Source organism: Callospermophilus lateralis, chromosome X (genome assembly GCF_048772815.1).
Source record: "Callospermophilus lateralis isolate mCalLat2 chromosome X, mCalLat2.hap1, whole genome shotgun sequence".
NCBI classification, from domain to species: Eukaryota; Metazoa; Chordata; class Mammalia; order Rodentia; family Sciuridae; genus Callospermophilus; species Callospermophilus lateralis.
Genome location: NC_135325.1, coordinates 106,291,551 through 106,310,552, shown reverse-complemented (window position 1 = coordinate 106,310,552; position 19,002 = coordinate 106,291,551). Strand labels below are relative to the sequence as shown.

The following is a 19,002-nucleotide window of genomic DNA, read 5'->3' as shown; positions in this document are numbered from 1 at the left end:
ATTAAGAGCAAGCTCATATAGGGAAAGGACCATACTCTTTTATAAAATAGTCCTGTGATGCCTCTGTCAGTGTCCAAATACTAGAATTCATAGCCCATTATTCAGTGTGATATTTCTCAGGTTAGAAGCCAAAAGACACAGGCTTTATTTATGTTTTAGGGGGAATTTTATAATCAATAATTATAACCAGCAATGTTAATTCTTAAGACTTTCATTGGGCAGTGTTATTTGTAGGTTTCATATGAGCAAATCAAGAGTTTCAGAGCCTGTTTTCTTATAGGAGTGAAAAAAGATAATACAACCCATTCTAAAGGTCAGCCTATACATTGAAAACCTTATAAGTCAATAGCTTGTATGCTCTAGAGGCAAAAAGTTATAACTTGCAGTAGTTTTGACTGTTACCTTAAGATTTAAATTAATAACACACATTTTAAGCATGCCTGTGGTTTGATTTCTGACACAAAGTCATGGGTGATACATGTTCTCAGACTTTCTTACCACATATTACTAGAGAAACAGAGTGCCTACTGAAGGTCAGGTTCCAAGCCATTTTCTATGGTTAGTACATTATAAATGGTCTTGTTCAATGTAGCCCTCTGTATTGCACCTCAATTGTAAATGTTGACCTCTTTCCTTCAGCTTGGATATATAATGATAATCTTGGTAAAACACAATTTAATTAGCTGCTTTAAAATTACATAAGCAAGAGGCTAGAAGGGGGAAATATTCAACTGTTACATTTCTCTAACTTACAAAAATTGATTAAAACTCCCAATTGTTGCTTGGGCTATTCCTCAGCAATAACTGATTAAAATGGCAATTATGATGTGGACAAAAGTAATTCTTTAATTAACTTTAAGACTACAGAAGAGATATTAAAATTTATGCAAACTCTGTCATTTCATGGATTAGTGAACTATATGATCTAAATAGCTTAAATGACTGATCCAGGGTCATATACTAAGTTAGTTCTGTAGACATGGCGTGACCTCAAGATGTTTGTCTCATTAGTGATCTTTTTAGTATTCTATACTGCATACAGAAAATTGGAAAGGTGGAAACCAACTCTGGCCTTATACTTTCAAAGTATCTTTTTAATTCAATAAGTTGCTTTGGAAAGCAACCACATAAAATGGATTAGAAGAGACACTTTGGTAATAATGCCCCTCAATATATATGGAAGGGTTTAGATTGACTGTGTTATGTTTGTATCACAACCTGCTGAGAAAGCAGAATCCTAGGAAAGCATTTCCAGAACTGGACAGTGCAACTGCTCTGATTCAATAAGTAATTTGAAGTTTTGATGAAATTGATCACTCGTTATCCTGTGGGCCAGGAAAAAAGGAAATCAACAAGAAAAAATCATAATGATAAAAATAATATACCTAACCCCTGCCTTGCTAGCATATACCTTTAGTTGAGCTTCATCTTCCCAAGATTAAAGAATAGTTTACTCTGCATAGCATACTTAGACCACCCCTGGAATAATGCTTTTCATCCTGGGAACTACTTCTTAAGAAATACACTTGACAAACTAAAACAAAGATGCTTAGGGACTAGAAAATCATACAAAGAAACGTTTGAAATTAGGGCTTTTAGTTTCTAGAAAAGAGAACATATAGGAATAGTTACTGACATATTTCAAGTATGTACTGTTTTCAAGCACTTCACATATTATTTCATCTTCACAGCCATCCTAAGTGATAGGTATTATCTTCCTTCAAGGTATATAATTTGAAGGTATCAATTAACTTGCATAATATATAGTTAAGGAGAAGAGATAGAATGCACAGCTCTAAAGATCATGCTTTGAGTAGCAGTCTTTAAATATATGAAAAACTGATATGAAGATGATTGAGAATTGAGATGAGGCTCTCTGAAGAGTATCCTTAGTTGTGATAATAGCAGTTGTAAAAATAGCAGTGTTATTAGCAATAAAAACAAGAGATGACATTAGACACTTACTTTGTACCAGGAACTTTGCTAAGCACTTGATTTGTATTACCATGTTTAATTCCTACAATCTTATCAGGTGTATACTATTATTTCCATTTTACATATAAGGAATGTGGAGCACAGAGAGAATAAGTGATCTGTTGAAGATTATTTAAGTAAGGGAGCATGGATATGAAACCAGGTAGGCATTAGGAATGAAAATTTTAGCCTTGCACAAGGGGACATCTTTTTATCCAACTTGTCTGGCAGTGGAATGGTTGTCTTTCTGATGCAGGGCCTTTTCTATCCCTGAATGTATTTAAGTAACACCTAGATGTTACCATTAGGAATGCTGTGGAAGGGATTTCTCCTATGGCATCAAGGTTAAAAGTAATGTAACCTCAAAGACCAGTTCAACCCTAAAATTACATCTTAGGCATGTCTATTGGTTAGTGAGCACATTCATCCTTTCTGGTCTGTTCATGGATTTAGTTGGGTACTCAGAGCTCATAGTAGACTGAATTCACTTCTGTTACTCTGTAGATGAGATGTTGGTCCAGAAGAAATATAAATTAATACACTGATTCACCAAGTGGAGAGAAGCCATTCCAAAGACCTATTGTGAGAACAAATATAAAAACCACCAGACAAGGTCAAAAGAATTCCATTAATGAAAATTGATTAGCCTCCAGGATTCTCTTTTCTAATTGCAATAATTTATAAATCAAATGAATTTAGAACCCACTTTCAAATTCCAACTCTTTCATTTTATCTTTATAATTCCTTGCATTAACCTGCCATATGGTTCTTTCCTTTCTAGTACTGTGATAATGTCACTTAATATTCATTCAGACACTCATATTTCTAATATTGGTCAATTACAAAAGCCATCTGTGGATTCATATAGCATACTCACCTAGAGCATAAAGGGTTCATTTAATTTAAAAACAAATTACCCTGTCATGAGGAAAATAACCCACAGATATCTAAATAGCTCATCCTTTCTCTCCCGCCTTCAGCCTTTCTCTACCTTTCTTTGACTACCTTTCTAAGTTAAACTATTTCCGGAGAAAAATGAACTCTCTAGGAATTCCATCACTGTCAGTGGCAAAAGTGAGAAGACATTAACCTTTGCTCAGTGGCTCTTGAAAATATTGGAAAGGCAGCTTGGAGTGTGGCTTCTCATTACTTCCTGTGTCAAAGATGACAGCAGGTAGTCACCTAGGAAGGCAATGGGACAATAAGACACTAATCAAGAACTGCTTTGGAGAAATATGAGCATAAAGTTTAATATTCTTGAATCAGTTGCTTGTTGAACTCATGGAACCGCTGTAGAAGGCCCTATGAGGATTTGAATGTGCACATTTTTTCTGGAAACTTGCTGATCAGTTTGGCATCATGCACTATACACAGGATCAAAAGTCAGGGTCTGTCTATACTGATCGTGATTCCATGTGTCTTGCCTCAGTTATGTAAAGTTTTTCTGTGATGCTTAGTTCCTAAAGAAGGGAATTCTCTAACACTGATCTACTTATGTTTCACAGAAAGCCTTTCTCTCAATTCACCATTACTTAAAGTACCAGTGATATTTCAGACATGATGTGTGAGGCTTATATTATTAGAACCATTTTTATTGACCTAACTGAGGCCTTTGATTTAGTCACCCATAAACACTTTCTTTAGAAATCCCATGATTCTGGACTTAGCAATGACCCTGTAAAATGGTTTTCTTCCATTTAGTTCTTGCCTACTTAGTCTCAACCTGGAGGTCCAAAATACTTGCAGACTGTCATTTTTATTGGAGATTAACTGAAGTTTCTCTTTGGCTGCTGGTGAAGGAGAGTTCAAAGTCTATGCTGGCAGCTCCATTTGCTATCACAAGAAAGTTCCCTCTTTCTAGTAGATCTTTTGTGTCAAGGGTATATTCTTTAGCAGAATTTATTCCTTGAGTTGCTTTTGGTGTAAGTTATCCCCAAAGGCAAAAAAATTCATGGTAATCCATGAGATATAATTTAATTTAGTAGAGAAATCAAATGATAGACCTAAATGGGATGATATGAAAACTTTAGCATGATATTATTGTTTAATGTATGGACAGACTGAAGCCCAGAGGTATAAAATGACTCAAGTAAAGCCATACAACTGGCTAGCATCAGAGTCTAGATAAGAATTCAGGTCTCAGGACTCCCAATCAATTGTTTTATTCTCCCATGTCAGGGTTCTTTTTGCGTACTTTATTTAGAATTTATCTAACATAAATATGTATATATATTACATATGAATATATATTATTAGCAATATATTTCTTATATCTTCTATGGGTGCCAATATAACCCTCACAGAGGTTATGGCAGACCTGGATCTGAATTCTTCCTCTTATTATTTGTATGACTTTACACAAACTTTATCTCTGAGCCTCAGTTTTCTTAACTAAAAAACTGAGACGAGTACATACCCACCTGTTTTAATTGTGGTGGGAATAAAGTGAAAAAATGTACAGAGAGCACTTTGCAAAATGCCTTTCGCATAGTAAGCACTCACCTATTTTCGCTATTTAAGGTTTTTTTTCTTTATAACTCATTTATGTCCCCTCTCCAGGATGAGCATTCTCTTGGAAATCTTAATTTTATTAAACTAGTGTTGAAAAGCAGCAACAATGTTTTAGCTAAGCTGAGTCTAGTATATCAGTTTTTTTCTAAGCTAATTGCAGCCTGATTTTGTTCTGTTCAATATCACATCTATTTCTATAAACAGGAAATTGTCTTTTCTATATTTTGATTGGCAGGCATGGTTTTATAAACTTTATTGAATTACATTAGTGTTGCTTTAAGGTGAAGGAGACACTTTTATTATAAGCCTATGTTCCTAGGTGCTTATCTTTTTCATAAAATTATTTTTTTGGCCTGAAATATTTTCAACTTATATTCTATTTCATATGAGGTAGAAAAATTGGAGGGTGTGAAAAATAGGAGAAATTTCTTATATCACTTTATTTGATACCAAGCAATCACTGTTTTAGATTTTCCTGTTTGTCCTGCAGTTTCAGAATGTTATGACCCTATAAGAACCCAGAAGTTCACAGCACAGTTATTTTAAAGAACAGCTTACAGAAATTCCATAGGAAGCAAAGATATACATATAAGATCAGAGTCTTTTAAAGACATGGTACCTGGTCCCAGAAGCTTTCTTTTTCCAATCATCTTTGACAATATATATACATAAAGCAAATATGTTTCTTTAAATTGGACCCTGTTCTTTCATATTCCCAATTATTCCCCTTATCAGGGAACAGAGAGTTATAGTCAACAGTAAGTAAAAGTTGAAGAGGAGTTAAGGAAAAAGGGGATTTTAAATGGAGTTGGAAGCTCAACTAAGAGGTTGAGAAAAGGCTAATAAGAGATGTGTAAAACCAGAAGCCCAGTGCCCTCAGGATTTGGGTTAAATTGCTGTCACTGGAATCTGAGAGATATGGGGTACCATTGTAAGACAGCTCCATTTATTATAGTTAATTACAACTAATGGGGTGTGCCTGAGCACACAGAGGGAAGTGAAGTCAGCTAAAAGAGAGAAAGCATCAAGGTTAGGTCTAGGAGTGGAAGTAGATTATAGAAATTTTAAAAGCAGCAAGAAGACAGGGACCCAAATGTTGGGCTCTAGGGTAGAAGCCAGAGAACGGAGGAACAAGAAAGGGGGTGTTTAGTCACTTCAACCCATAATAGACCATGTGGTTATTGGAAAATTTTCTATTACTCATCCCATTAAAAATGTAAGCTCCAGGAGAACAGGGCTTATTGTGTTCAGTGATAAATCCCAGCACCAAGAACAATCTGTGGCTCATAGTAGTAAGTGAATAAACACTTGTTGAATGAATGAATGAATGATCTGTGACAAAATTTACTTCTTCCCTCCAAAATTAAGTCAATATGTTTACTTGAACTGCCTCTATGTGCTGCTTTAGAGTAATGAAGAGAAAAAAGTAAAGAAGGAACTTAAACCCAAGATGTTGAATCAAGCAACAGTGGAGACCTGGGCTCAGGGCAAGGATGGTTCAGAGGACTATCTGTGGAGAATATTCCATTTGTCTCAGTTACTCAGCAGCAAAGTTGACTTCATTTTTCAGATATCCTTTTCCTAGATCCTGAGATGCATTATGCCGGAATTAGAAAGGAGGAAAGCTAAAGTCAGGTAGCCCTGAAGAAGAGAATCCCTTTTTGACATCACCTGCTTACAGCCTATGGCAGTTGCTGTTCTTTTTTATGGTTATAAACAAAAAAGGAACAGCCTTAGACATCAAAACCTCTTCTCTCCTTGTTACTCTCTTAAGCTCATTTGAACGTGAAACCCTCTCTGGGCTTGTTACTCTAGCTCTTAAAACAATGCCTTGCACCAAGTAGGCTCTCAATAAATATTTATTGATGATTGATCCTATTTGATCATGGGGTTTGAAAGACTACTTGGTGTATGGAGCCACTTTTCATAGTTCCCTTAAAAAGCTAGCTATATCAGGAAGAGAAATTATGGAGAAACTGGAGAAAAGAAATGGAAAGTAATTGCAATTTCATGTTTCCAAATTCCTGTGTACTTTGGGAAATCTCCTAAGTATCTCAGATGAGTTACAACTCCAAATCAATATGTAAAGCAGTTATTTTAAATGTGCAAAGCTAAGGCTTAAGCAAGTTTTGCACCTGTTTTCCTCATAGGGTGAAAAAGAAATTCAGTGTTGTATGTATGTGTCATTGTATATGAATCCTTACACCTGAGATGACATTACTAAAGCATGTATGTCTTTCTTGGGCTTGTAATTCAAGACTTCCTCACGCCCAATCCCAAAAATATTTGGGCATAAGTAACATTTTGCTAAAAGGGGATGGTGTATGTGAAGGCGAATATGCTTTCTACAGTATGAAAGTTGGAATTTGAGTCCTGAAAGGTTTATAGGCAAGCCTGGGAGGATCCTGCTCTAGATGCCAGGAAGTAAAATATCACAGACAATATTTTTAATACTAGGGCTAGATGTGTGGGATGTGAAACTAGTACAGGAAATGTAGAACAAGAACATTTGGCAACCTTGTGCTTCCTGTCTAAAATAACTGTTATGGAACATTAGTGGGAGGTAGTAGGCTATAGTGAATTATTATAACATTTTCCTTTTCAGACTCCCATACTACTGAATTCTTCTTGTTATAGATTTTTTTTCTGTTTTATTTTTGTGTTTTGTTCTTAGAAAGGTCACTCCCCAAGCGTGTATATAAGGGAATATCTATATTTAGTTTCTACCTTTTGGTGCATTTGTTTTCCTTAGCTACCTCTTCAACAACTGACATGGTATTGTTTGGGCAAGTCATTTATTTTGAACACTATAAGGTTTCTGATGGGAGTGCTGTAAACTCCAGTTCTAAATTGATGTTGAAGAATCAATAAACTACTTAGCAGAGGAATAAATGGCTTGAGGTAAAAATAACCAAGTAAAATGTATCTCCTTCTTTCTATTCAACTGTGTATAGTGAGAGGGAGCTTATCTGACAAAGAGCCTTAAATGGTTATCACCCGCAATGTCCTGTCTATCATCTGGGCCAACTTTGCAGGTTATCTTTTTTTATTGTTCAGAAAGAGATCACTATAGAAGGAGATTAGAACCAGCTGATTATAATTTGACAAAATTAGCAATTATGAAACTAAATTTTTTTCCTAAGGAAATCAGAATTATTCCCCCCACACACACACTTTTAGACTATTTTTATTAGATAGCAATGTGTTGGTGATTTTACCTCTATTCAGGTGATTTTACCTCTATTTTACCAGCTCTTCAGGTGAATATTTTTAGCTTTACAGTTGACTGGCACTAATTGATTAATTCATTTTTTGTTTTTTTAAGAAATTTTATTTGTTGTTTGTAGACCTTTATTTTTATGTGGTGCAAAGAATCGAACCCATTGCTTCACACATGCTAGACAAGCGTTCTATCACTGAGCCACAACCCCAGCCCCATTTTTTGTTTTTTATATGCTTTTAAAAATACATTATAATAGTTACACATAATGAAGTAATTAATTCCTTTTAAAATTTATTCTAGGGACTATGTTTCTGTCCACTTGACCATCGTCCCAGGTGTTAATCAACAAAATTAAGGAATCCCATTTTCTAATTCAGCAAAAGTCTACTGAGTGGTGACTTAATAAGACCCTGTCTCAAAATAAAACTTTAAAAAGGACTGTGGATGTAGTTTAGTGGTAGAGCATCCCTGGATTCAGTCCTTAATATCACAGAACAAAACGAACAAAACAGCACCCCACCCAAACAAAACAAAAAACTCTCTAGATGCTCTGCTAGATATGTGTGAAAAACAGCAATAAAAATATACAAAGGTCCCAGCCCTCATTGGGCTTTGAGACAGACAAGAATATAAAAACATGAAATACTTACTGATTATAGGAAGTGCTAGGATGGCTATAGATGAGAAAAATAGTAAGGAACTATTTAGATGTCATGGAAAGATGGTTTCTCTGAGAAAATGAATTTCAGGCTGAGACCTGATGATCATGCAAAGAGCCCAGGGAACACAAGCACAGGTCTCTAGGGCAAAAATAAATAAATAAATAAAAAGATTGCATGAATTTCAGGAATAGAGCAAAGGCCACCATAGTGGAATGAAAACTAACATAGTATGAGATGTCATTGAGAGGGGTAAATTGGGATCACATCATAGAGGGCTTATAGACCCTGAAAAGTTTGAACTTTATTAGTTTTAATCATGGAATTAATATGAATTTTTTTTCATTGTAAAGACTTTTTTGGCTGCTCTGTGGAGAATGAATTAAAGGTGAGCAAGAATGGAAACACACAGCCAATTACAAAGCTGTTCATTTTTTTATGGAGTCTAGGTTAAGAAAACATTGCAATTTGTATTTGCAAAGATGAAGAGAAATGGACAGATTTAAGATGTATTTTGGAGTTAGAATCAGAAGACAGGATTTGCAGATGGTTGGAATATATGGGTTGAAAGAATAGAAGCTGAGTCTGACTTCTAGTAGAAAGGGGAAATGATGACACAGAAAATATAAGACAACTGTAGGAGCAAGTTTGAATAGCAAGAAGGGGTGGGATTCAAGGACACTCATCTGACAGAAAAGAGAGAACACAGATAATGAGTTAGTTTGTAGATTTGTTGGTGGGAAGATGAAAGAGCTCCTTCTTCTGAAGGCTTTTGTTTTCTCCATAAAGTATGAGGCAAGAGTATCAGCTAAAAGCAGGAAGTAGAAATAGAGTGGGGGAAGATGTAGGAGGATTGAGGACCACGGTGGAGATACAATCACTTTGAAGACTGGGAAAGCAAGTTTAATGCAGAAGTAGCTGGGCATTGATGGGCAGAGATGAATGCTCAGTCAAGGCTTGTCATCATGAATACTTTACATGAAAGTGAAGCCCATCTATCTGCTCGGCTATGTGGATTTCCTCCAGCCAATTTCAGTATCTTAGGTGCAAGCTCAGAAAAGGTAATTTAACTGAATTCACCTCTTATTTTGCCATATGAGTGCATCAGGGAGAACATAGTATTATATCCTGGAACAGACACTTGAGTTGGAGTCAGAAGACCTGGACTGTAATGCAGGCATAGCAACTTGTAATGCATGTGGCCTTAGCCAAGCTGATTAAACTTGCTCTGCCTCATTTTCCTCATTGGGAAGATTAGAAAGTTGGACTAAATCTTTAAGGTTCTTTTCAGCCCTAAAAATCTGTGGTTATTTTTTTCTCCTTTGGGAAAATTTCTCATCCCAATGAATTTCATATTATATAGGGTTTTGCTTAAATGTGGAGTCTCTGGAACCAGACTGCTTGGATTTGAATTCTGTTTCTATTCAACTTCCCAGCTGCGTGACCTTGAGTAAGTCATTTCACATTTCATTATCAGAGTTTCTTCATCTTTATCATGAGCATAATAATAGCACATACCTTAGTAAGGTTATTATATGGATTAAATGATTCAATGCATGTGAAGCTCTTAGCATAGTGCTGATTTGTACTATGCCCTAAATAAAAGTTAACCATTATTATTACTCCAAGTTCTTCATCATCCCTTTGACCATAAAAGGTCTGAAAGTTTAAAATTAATTCTGCTTACAGGCATGCATATTATCTGACATCATACTTAGAGTATCTCAGTTTGCTTCAGGGTAGCAGTGTGGCATAGAAAAAAGATTTTGGTGTAAGGTGAACCTTAGTTTAAACCCCGAGTACCCTGACTTAATATTCAACTTCTTACATCAGTTATTAAGGAAAAGGTGACATTTACCCTTACTGCTTATTATTTTCTTGGAACACAGAGGAGGAACAAGTAGCCTATCAGAGAGAAAGACTTGAAAGAAAGAGCAGGATCAGTCAGTACAGTAGAAATTTTGTGAGGATAGAAGGACTAAATGAAGGGGTATAGACATCATTGTTATAACAAACACTAGAGATTTCTTTTAGCATTGAAATCTTCCTTTATAGTTTGGATGAATACCATGGAGAATAGTTTGGGCAGAGCCCAAGATAACAGTATGCCTGATCAACAATTAATTTAGGAAGGTCACCATTACCTTTCAGAAACTTCTGGACAATGATACCGCCCAGAGTCCTGCTTATCAGGCTCCAGATCAGTGGCCATTTCTGTGAGGTCCTTGAACTCTTCATTGAAAAGTTATCATGTGAGGCTGAAAATGTAATAAAATATCATTCATAAGGACCCTCAGAACGGCTTTGGGAGCTGCACCTATTTTTCTTTCTGGGTTTGAAAACACCTTAATGGCTGTGTATTTATTTATTTATTTATTTATTTATTTATTTATTTGGCACAATACCTTTATTTTATTTATTTATGTGGTATATTTTTATGTGGTGCTGAGGACTGAGCCCAGTGTCTCATACATGCTAGGCAAGTGCTCTATCACTGAGCTACAACCTCATTCCTTGATTTTTTTTAAGAAAAAAAGAAATATGGGAGAGAACCCCTCAATTAAATTCTTTTATCAGTTAATTAAACTTCATCATATAAGGCTGAAAAAAGCCCAAATAATCAGATATTTTCATCCTAATGTTACTTTCCATGTAGTATTAGTTACAAATAAATTATACCACGAGTGTTTTTTTTATTGATTGCATTTCAGAAAAATATTAGATTTGATTACTCTAGCTGAAATCTTGGTCAGTCTTGTTAAATGAATTTCATCTTATTAGCCTGTTAATTTCTTCTAGTTCACTGAATTACTAATGTTAATGCAAAATTTTATCAATGCAAATAGAAAAATACACATTCATTCCAGCCCTAATTTCCCCTTCCATATGCTAGTTAAGTAAATACTTTGAACCCAGAAGCCACATTACCTTTACTAGAGGCTGCAAAGTAGATTAGTCATATGAATTTATGGGCTTTCTTTTTGTCTCAGATATTTGCTCTTATCTGTTTTTCCTTCTATGAAAAGACTGTGATAGTAATTGTGATCTTACCAAGATACACTGTTCTAGCAGCTGGAGCACCAACTCGGATATTGGGATACCATTTGCAGTTGGGCAGATTCACTTCACTCCTCAATCCATTTCCCCTTCAGAAAAACAACAACGATGATATCTTCCCTTATCTATTTTGCCTGGAGGTTGTAAGAATAAATGAAACATGGATGGAAGCAGTTTGAGCATAAATATGGGAATTGTTACTCCTCTGGATTTAAGGTATACTAGTATTTGAGTTTTTAAGAAGAAAACCCTTTGTCTGCCCCCATCGACACATGCATAATACACTCTACCATCATCATCTAACTTATAGAGACATGCACACACAAAACATCATGTTATCTACATTCTTTTTTCTCAATGCCTTTAAAAATAGTTACATTTGACTGACATTAATATACTTGTACTTACCTGGCATTGAATCAATCCATTCATTCATTAATATAGCCAACAAGTATTTATTGGGTTGCTGCTGTCTACCAGGTCCTGTACTATGCTGGGGAAAAACTAATAATCAAGGCAAGACTAATTCTTGGCTCATAAACTTATAGTTGAATAAGGAAAAAAACAATTAAAATAAAGTTCAAGTATGGGGGGTTGTCAGAGTATAATAAAATACTTAACAGGTGTGCAGAACCTGAGATGAGTAGGATAGAGAAGGTGGAAAGGTTACCCATGAAAGTGATATTCATGCCATGTCTTAAAGAATGAGTAAATGTAACCTAGCAAAGAGGTATGAGGAAGAGTATTCATAGGAGACAGTATCACTGCAAAACTGTGCAGTATGTGTGGATCTTTCTACATTTAGAAACCAATTAGTTACAGGTAGCTGTGCCTGTGCCTAAATTTGAAGGAACTTCATGGCTTTTCAACCCTTATAGATTATTGGCTCTGTGCCTTGATACACTGTGTGAATGAAACTCGGTTCCAGCATGAACTGGTTTTGCTATTTGATACTTTTCTTATTTCTAAAAAGTCAAGTTCTTAGTCCTGAATGTTTTCTTATGGCATTCTTATGATTCTGAGTGTTGTTTATTTTGGTTAGCATAATTTCAGATAATTACATATTTGCATTTAACAAGAATTTAAGTGCTATAAATGAGTTTCTGCAGTTTGGCTGGATTAATTTGCCTATTAGTAGAGAGTTGTCTCTATCAATACACAGGCTATTTTATCTATATAAGCCCCAGTAAGCATGTATAATTACATGGTATTTAACATACATTCAGAAACCACTGGTCTATGTGATTCAGGTAGTGACCATTTATTTATAAACCATTTTAAGACCATGTAAATCACTTTCTAAAATTAGTTGGGATTATTTCCTTCCCAAACTTTCTAGGATTTTCCTCACTAGGATTTTCTTCCTCACTAAGCTCTGGCTGCTTAGGTCTTTCAATTATAAGTTTGAATATATTTCCTCTTGAATTTAAAGAATTTTTCTATCACATGCAAACATCAATTTACTCTCTTGTGTTTTCCTTAACCTAAAACAGTTTACTCTCCAGGTTAATGTTTGGACCCAATCCAAGCAAGCAAATTTCACCTGAAAAGTAGAAAAAATTGTGTATAATTCACAAAGAGCCTTGGTAAATTATCTCACTGGCTTGAATACTGAGCTAATATCTGCACATGATGTCACTTATAAGTCACAGAAAATGGTTTAACATGTGTTCCTGGTGTGCACTCAACTATATGTGGCACAATTGTGTAATGTGTAATTACATATGCTTTACTTTCTGTGGAAGCTTTTTTTTTGAAAAGAGGGGGCATTAAAGCCCCAAAGTTTGCACTATAAAAGCTGATAGCTGACAAAACAAAGTTGAGCATTGACATAATGCCTGTGGTTAACTTTAGTTTTCAAATATGTCTATTGATAGTTGTAAAGAAAATATACTTCTCTATTCTTTCATAAAACATTGTATTATTTTAAAATTCCAAAAATATAGAGAAGAAGATAGTATAAAGTTATACTTACTACACATATTTATCAAACATTAACCAATGTTTGCAATCTGTTAAGAATATAGATATGGTTGATTTGTTGAAATTTACTTTGTGGCCCTTCTTGATCACATTTCTCTCTCTTCTGGAGGAACTGCCATCCTGAAGTTGATGTGAACCTTTCCCATCCCTATTTTTGTAAACATATATGCATTTAGAAAAAATGTTGAGAATAGTTTTAACGTTTATAAAATTTGTATCACAGTATATATATTATTAAGCAACTTGATTTGATCATTCAACGTTATATTTTTTATATTTATCCATTTTGGTATGCAAAACTATTCATTTTAACAATCATTTTAACAAGGGTAAAATATTTCATTTGATGAGTGACTGTTTCTCAATTGTATATATCCATTTCCTGTTGATGGGCTTTTTAGGTTGTTTCTCACTTTTCACTATTACAAAATATACTCCAGTAGGTGTTATTTTTACCTGTCTCCTTGTGATATGTGTGATGTTTTTCACCTTAAAGTGGTAAACTGGGTTGCAGAGAATGTGTGTTTTCAACTTTACCAAATTGCTCTCCAAAGTCATTGTACTACTTCATATTCCCACAAGTGCTGTGTGAGGGTTCCTGTTTCATCACATCCTGTAGCCCTCAGTATTGTCAGACTTAAACATTTTGCCAAAGAAATAATGTCTCACTGTTTTAATGTGCATTTTCCTGTCTCTTAGTGAGGTTTAATATCTTTCCATGAGTTTACTGGACATAGCAGTTTCCTTTTCTATTAATTAATATCATTTGCCCATTGTTCTTTATGGTTGTTAGTCTTTTCCTTATTGATTTGAGAGATTATCTATTCTGGATACGAATCTCTTGTGCTTTCTAAGTATTGTCTCAGTCTGTGTCTTGTCTTTACTTGATGTTATCTTTGTTGAACAGAAGCCTTTAATATTAATTGAACAAAATTTATCAAGTTCTTTCTTCTTTAAATATAAAACTGTATAGGAGAGTGTCATTCCCATACAACTAGAATCCTTCTTATTAAATTAAAATGAAGCAATGGACACCAGATTACATTGATATGACTTCACATAAAATAAACTTGGGAGGTTATTTGCAAATGCAGAGTAGTTGCAATTAGTAAAAATGTAACTTCAGGCCAGGTGTGGTGGCACACGCCTGTAATCTCAGTGACTTGGGGGATGAGACAGGAGGATCATGAGTTCAAAGCCAGCCTCAGCAAAAGCAAGGCTGCTAAGCAACTCAGTGAGACCCTGTTTCTAAATAAAATACAAAATAGGGCTGGGGATGTAGCTCAGTGGTTGAGTTCCCTGAGTTCAATCCCTGGTACCCCTCCAAAAAAAATGTAACTTCAGAGGCTGGGGTTATGTCTCAGTAGTAGAGTGCTCACCTAGTATGTATGAGGCACTGGTTTGATCCTCAGTACCACATAAAAATAAATATAAAATAAAGGTATTGTGTCCATCTACAACTAAAAATTATTTTTAAAAATGTAACTTTGATAGACCATTAAAGAAAAACTAAGGTTATTCAAGATGAACATGTAGTTAACAATACTGTGTTTTACATTAAAATTTAAGGTAAGAGACTTTGTATTATGTGTATCTTTACCACAATAAAATAAATGAAGTAAATAATTCAGAAAGTTTCTTTAATTTAGAAAAAGTAGTTTCCTAGGAAATCTAAGTATTACTTCCTTTATTAGTATCTGCATGACTCAGGTAAGTCATTTCAACTGTCTTCAGTTTTTTATATGTAAAATGAGGAAATTGTGTTATATGGTATCTAAGGCCCATTCCATCTCTTAAAGTTCCATGATATGAGAAATAAAGAATGACTTAGATGTATTCTTTTTGTATGTATATGTGGTACTGGGAATCGAATCTAGGGCACCACAGGAGACAAGTGCTCTTCCACTGAGCTGCATCCTCAGCCCCAGAGATATTGCTATGATTTAAACCTTTCATTTAGAATTTTCTCAATTTTAGGGCTGGAGTTGTAGTTCAGTGCCAGAGTGCTTGCCTAGCATGTGTGAGACACTGGGTTCGAAACTCAGCACCAAATGAATGAATAAATGTATGAATGAGTGTGTTGTGTCTATCTACAACTAAAAATATTTTTTATTCATTAATTTTTTAATTTATATATGTCAGCAGAATGCATTACATTTCTTATTACTTATATAGAGCACGATTTTTCATACCTCTGGTTGTATACATAGTATATTTACACCAATTTGTGTCTTCATACCTGTATTTTGGATAATAATGACCATCACATTCCACCATCATTAATTACCCCATGCTCCCTCCCTTCCCCTCTAATTCTTCTACCCTATCTAGAGTTCATCTATTCCTTTCATGCTCCTTCTCCCTATCCCAATATGAATGCCTCTAGCTTTTTTCTTTTTGTTCAAGATTGCTTTGGCTATTTAAGATCTTCTTTGGTTCCATACAAAGTTTAGGATTGTTTTTTCTATTTCTGGGGAAAATGTCAGATGAATTTTTATAGAGATTGTATTGTTTTATAGATTTCATTGAATATTATGGACATTTTAACAATATTTATTCTTCCAATCTGTGAGTGTGGGTTATCTTTACACTTATTTGCGTCTTCTTTCATCTGTATTTCATAGTTTTTAGTGTACAGGGAATTTTTGTTTCCTTGATTCAATGTACTCCTGAGTATTATAGTTTTGGTTAAGCATAGGAAATGGTATTATTTTCTTAATTTCTTATTTGGGTAGTTCTTTATTAACTACTAGTTTATTATTACCGTTAAACACTCCTGAATTTTTTATTAGAGCATTATTATCATACATAGTAGTTGGGTTCATCCCAAAAAATTATACATGCATAGGATTTGATTTCAGTTCATTTTCTCCCTTTTTCTTTTCCTCTTCCCTCCCCCATTCTCCTTGCTTTAGTATATTGATCTTCTTTGCAGTTATCTACTTATTTTTGATTGATTCTTTCTACTTATACATAAAGGTGAAGTTCCTTTATATTTATATGACATAGCATCATTTTAAAAAATTCATTCCCCATTTCCTCCCCTTTCCCAATCCTCCTCTCCTCCTTTTAATCCCCTTTTTTTCTACACTACTAGTTTACCCTGTATCTTTATGATATCTAAACCTCTACTCCTTCTTTTTCTTATTTCTCTCTAGCTTCCACATATTAGAGAGCACATCCAACTGTTGGTTTTCTGAGACTGGCTTATTTCACTTAGCATGATAGTCTCCAGTACCATTCATTTGCTAGCAAATGTCATAATTTCATTCTTCTTTATGGCTAAGTAAAACTTCAATGTGTATATATACCATATTTTCTTGATCCATTCATCTACTGATGGGCATGAGTTGACTCTGAGTTGATTCCATAATTTGGCCATTGTGAATTGTGCTGCTATAAATATTGAGGTTGGCTACATTGCTATAGTATGCTGATTTTAGTTCTTTAGGATAAATACCAAGGAGTGTAATAGCTGGGTCTTATGGTGGTTCTATACCTAGTCTTCTTTTTATTTTTTATTTTTAGATCATATCTAGTTCTTTGAGGAATCTTCATACTGCTTTCCAAAGTGCTTTCCAAAGTGACTGTAATTTGCAGTCCCACCAACAATGTACCAATGTACCTTTTCCCCACATTCTTGTCAGCACTTGTATTATTTGTGTTCTTGATAATTGCCATTCTCACTAGAGTGAGATGAAATCTTGATACTACTGATTTTTAAATTTTGATTTTGTATACTTCAACATTATTATTTTTGTTATTAGTTCAAAGAGGTTTTGGTGAAATTTTTAGAGTTTTTATTATACAAGGTCATTTTATTTGTAAACAAGAACAGTTTAATTTCTTCCTTTTCAATCTTGATGCCTCTTGATTTTTTTCTCTTATCTGCTTGCTCTGGATAATATTTCCAGTACTTTGTTGAATAGAAGCAGTAAGAATAGGCATCCTTGTTTTTGCTAATTATAGAGGAAAACTTTCAACTTTTTACCATTATGTATGATATTTGCTGTGGGGTGGTCATATATGACCTTGATTATATTGAGGTACATTTCTTCTATACCTAATTTATTAAGATTTTTTTTGTCATGAGCTGGGCTTAGTGGCACATGCCTATAATCCCTAGATTGTTCATTTGAGATTTTTCTTTTATTTTCCTGTGGGCATTTTATTCCTATAAACTTCCCTCTTAGAACTGCTTTTGCCGCAACCTGTAAATTTTGATAGGTTCTGTATCTATTATTTTGTTTCAAGATTTTAAAAATTTCCCTTTCAGTTTCTTCTTTGACCTATTGGTAGTTCAAAAGCATGCTGTTTAATTTCCATTTATGTGTGAGTTTTCTGAAATGTGACCTGTTAATTGATTTCTAGTTTCATGCCACTATCTCAGAAAAGATACTTAATATGATTTCAGTCTTCCTCAATTTATCAAGACTTATTTTGTTTTTTAATGTATGATCTATCCTGTATAATATTCCATGTACACTTGAGAAGAATGATGGAATGTTCTGTAAATGTTCATTAGGTTCATATGTTGTAATACATAGTTTAATTCCAATGTTTTCTTGTTGGTTTTCTATCTGAATGATTTGTCTATTGCTGAAAGTTGGGTATTGAAGACCCCTACTACTGTAGTATTATATTGATCTCTCTCTTCAGATCTGTTAATATGTGCTTTACATTTCTAGGTGTTCCAATTGGGAGTACATACATATTTATAATTACTACATCCTCTTGATGAATGTAACCCTTTATCATTATATAAATAACTTCTTTTTCTCCCTTATACAGTGTTTGACTTAGTTTAGTTTTTCAACTATATAACAACTCCTGGTCTATGTTGGTTTCCATTTGCATGAAACATCTTCTTCCAGCCCTCACTTTCAGTCTATGTATGTCCTTACAGGTGAAGTGAGTCTTTTATAGGCAGCATATCATTGGTTCTTGCTTTTTTGTTAATACACTCAGCAACCATATGTTTTTTCATTGGCGAAATTAATCCATTTCTATTCAAATTAATTATTGATATGTAAGGTTTTACTATTGCCATCTTGTTGTTTTCTGGTTGTTTTGAGACATTTTATTATTTTCCTCCTCTCTTGCTGTTTTTGTTTGTGATTGGGTGATTTTGTTTAGTTATATAATGTAGCAGGAAATCAGGGTCCAGACAGTGTGAACTGGAAGCAACACTTTATTAGTGGTGGTCCAGCCCAGAGGGCTAATTCCTAAAGTCTGAGCCCCAAGCACAATAGTGCTTTTACTTTTATACATAAGCAAGTTTTAGGTACATCAAAGCAAGGGAGTTGGTACAATTCTACTGGAGGATGCATTCTACATTTCTTATATGGTTACAAGTTTGTCAACAACCTAGGCACTTTTAGCTCAGACATCCTAGGGCCTTTTACTGCACTAAGCCTAAATTGGGATTACTGTTACCTGTTGTTTGTTTCCTGTTTCTGCTACTATGGTTATCTGTTACATGTACTTGTTAGCCTCTGCATAGCAGTTGCCATTCTGTTCTACCAAAATGCTTACAACAATATTTTATCTTTTTAAAATTCAACTTTAGGCTTTTGCTTTGTGACTACCATGAGG

The 19,002-nt window shown here is 34.5% G+C and overlaps 1 protein-coding gene across 7 annotated transcripts in view; it reads left to right on the top strand.

Annotated features, from left to right (window-relative positions):
• Enox2 (ecto-NOX disulfide-thiol exchanger 2) overlaps positions 1-19,002 on the top strand; it is a 316,931-nt gene that overhangs the window by 67,603 nt on the left and 230,326 nt on the right. The window lies entirely within an intron of this gene.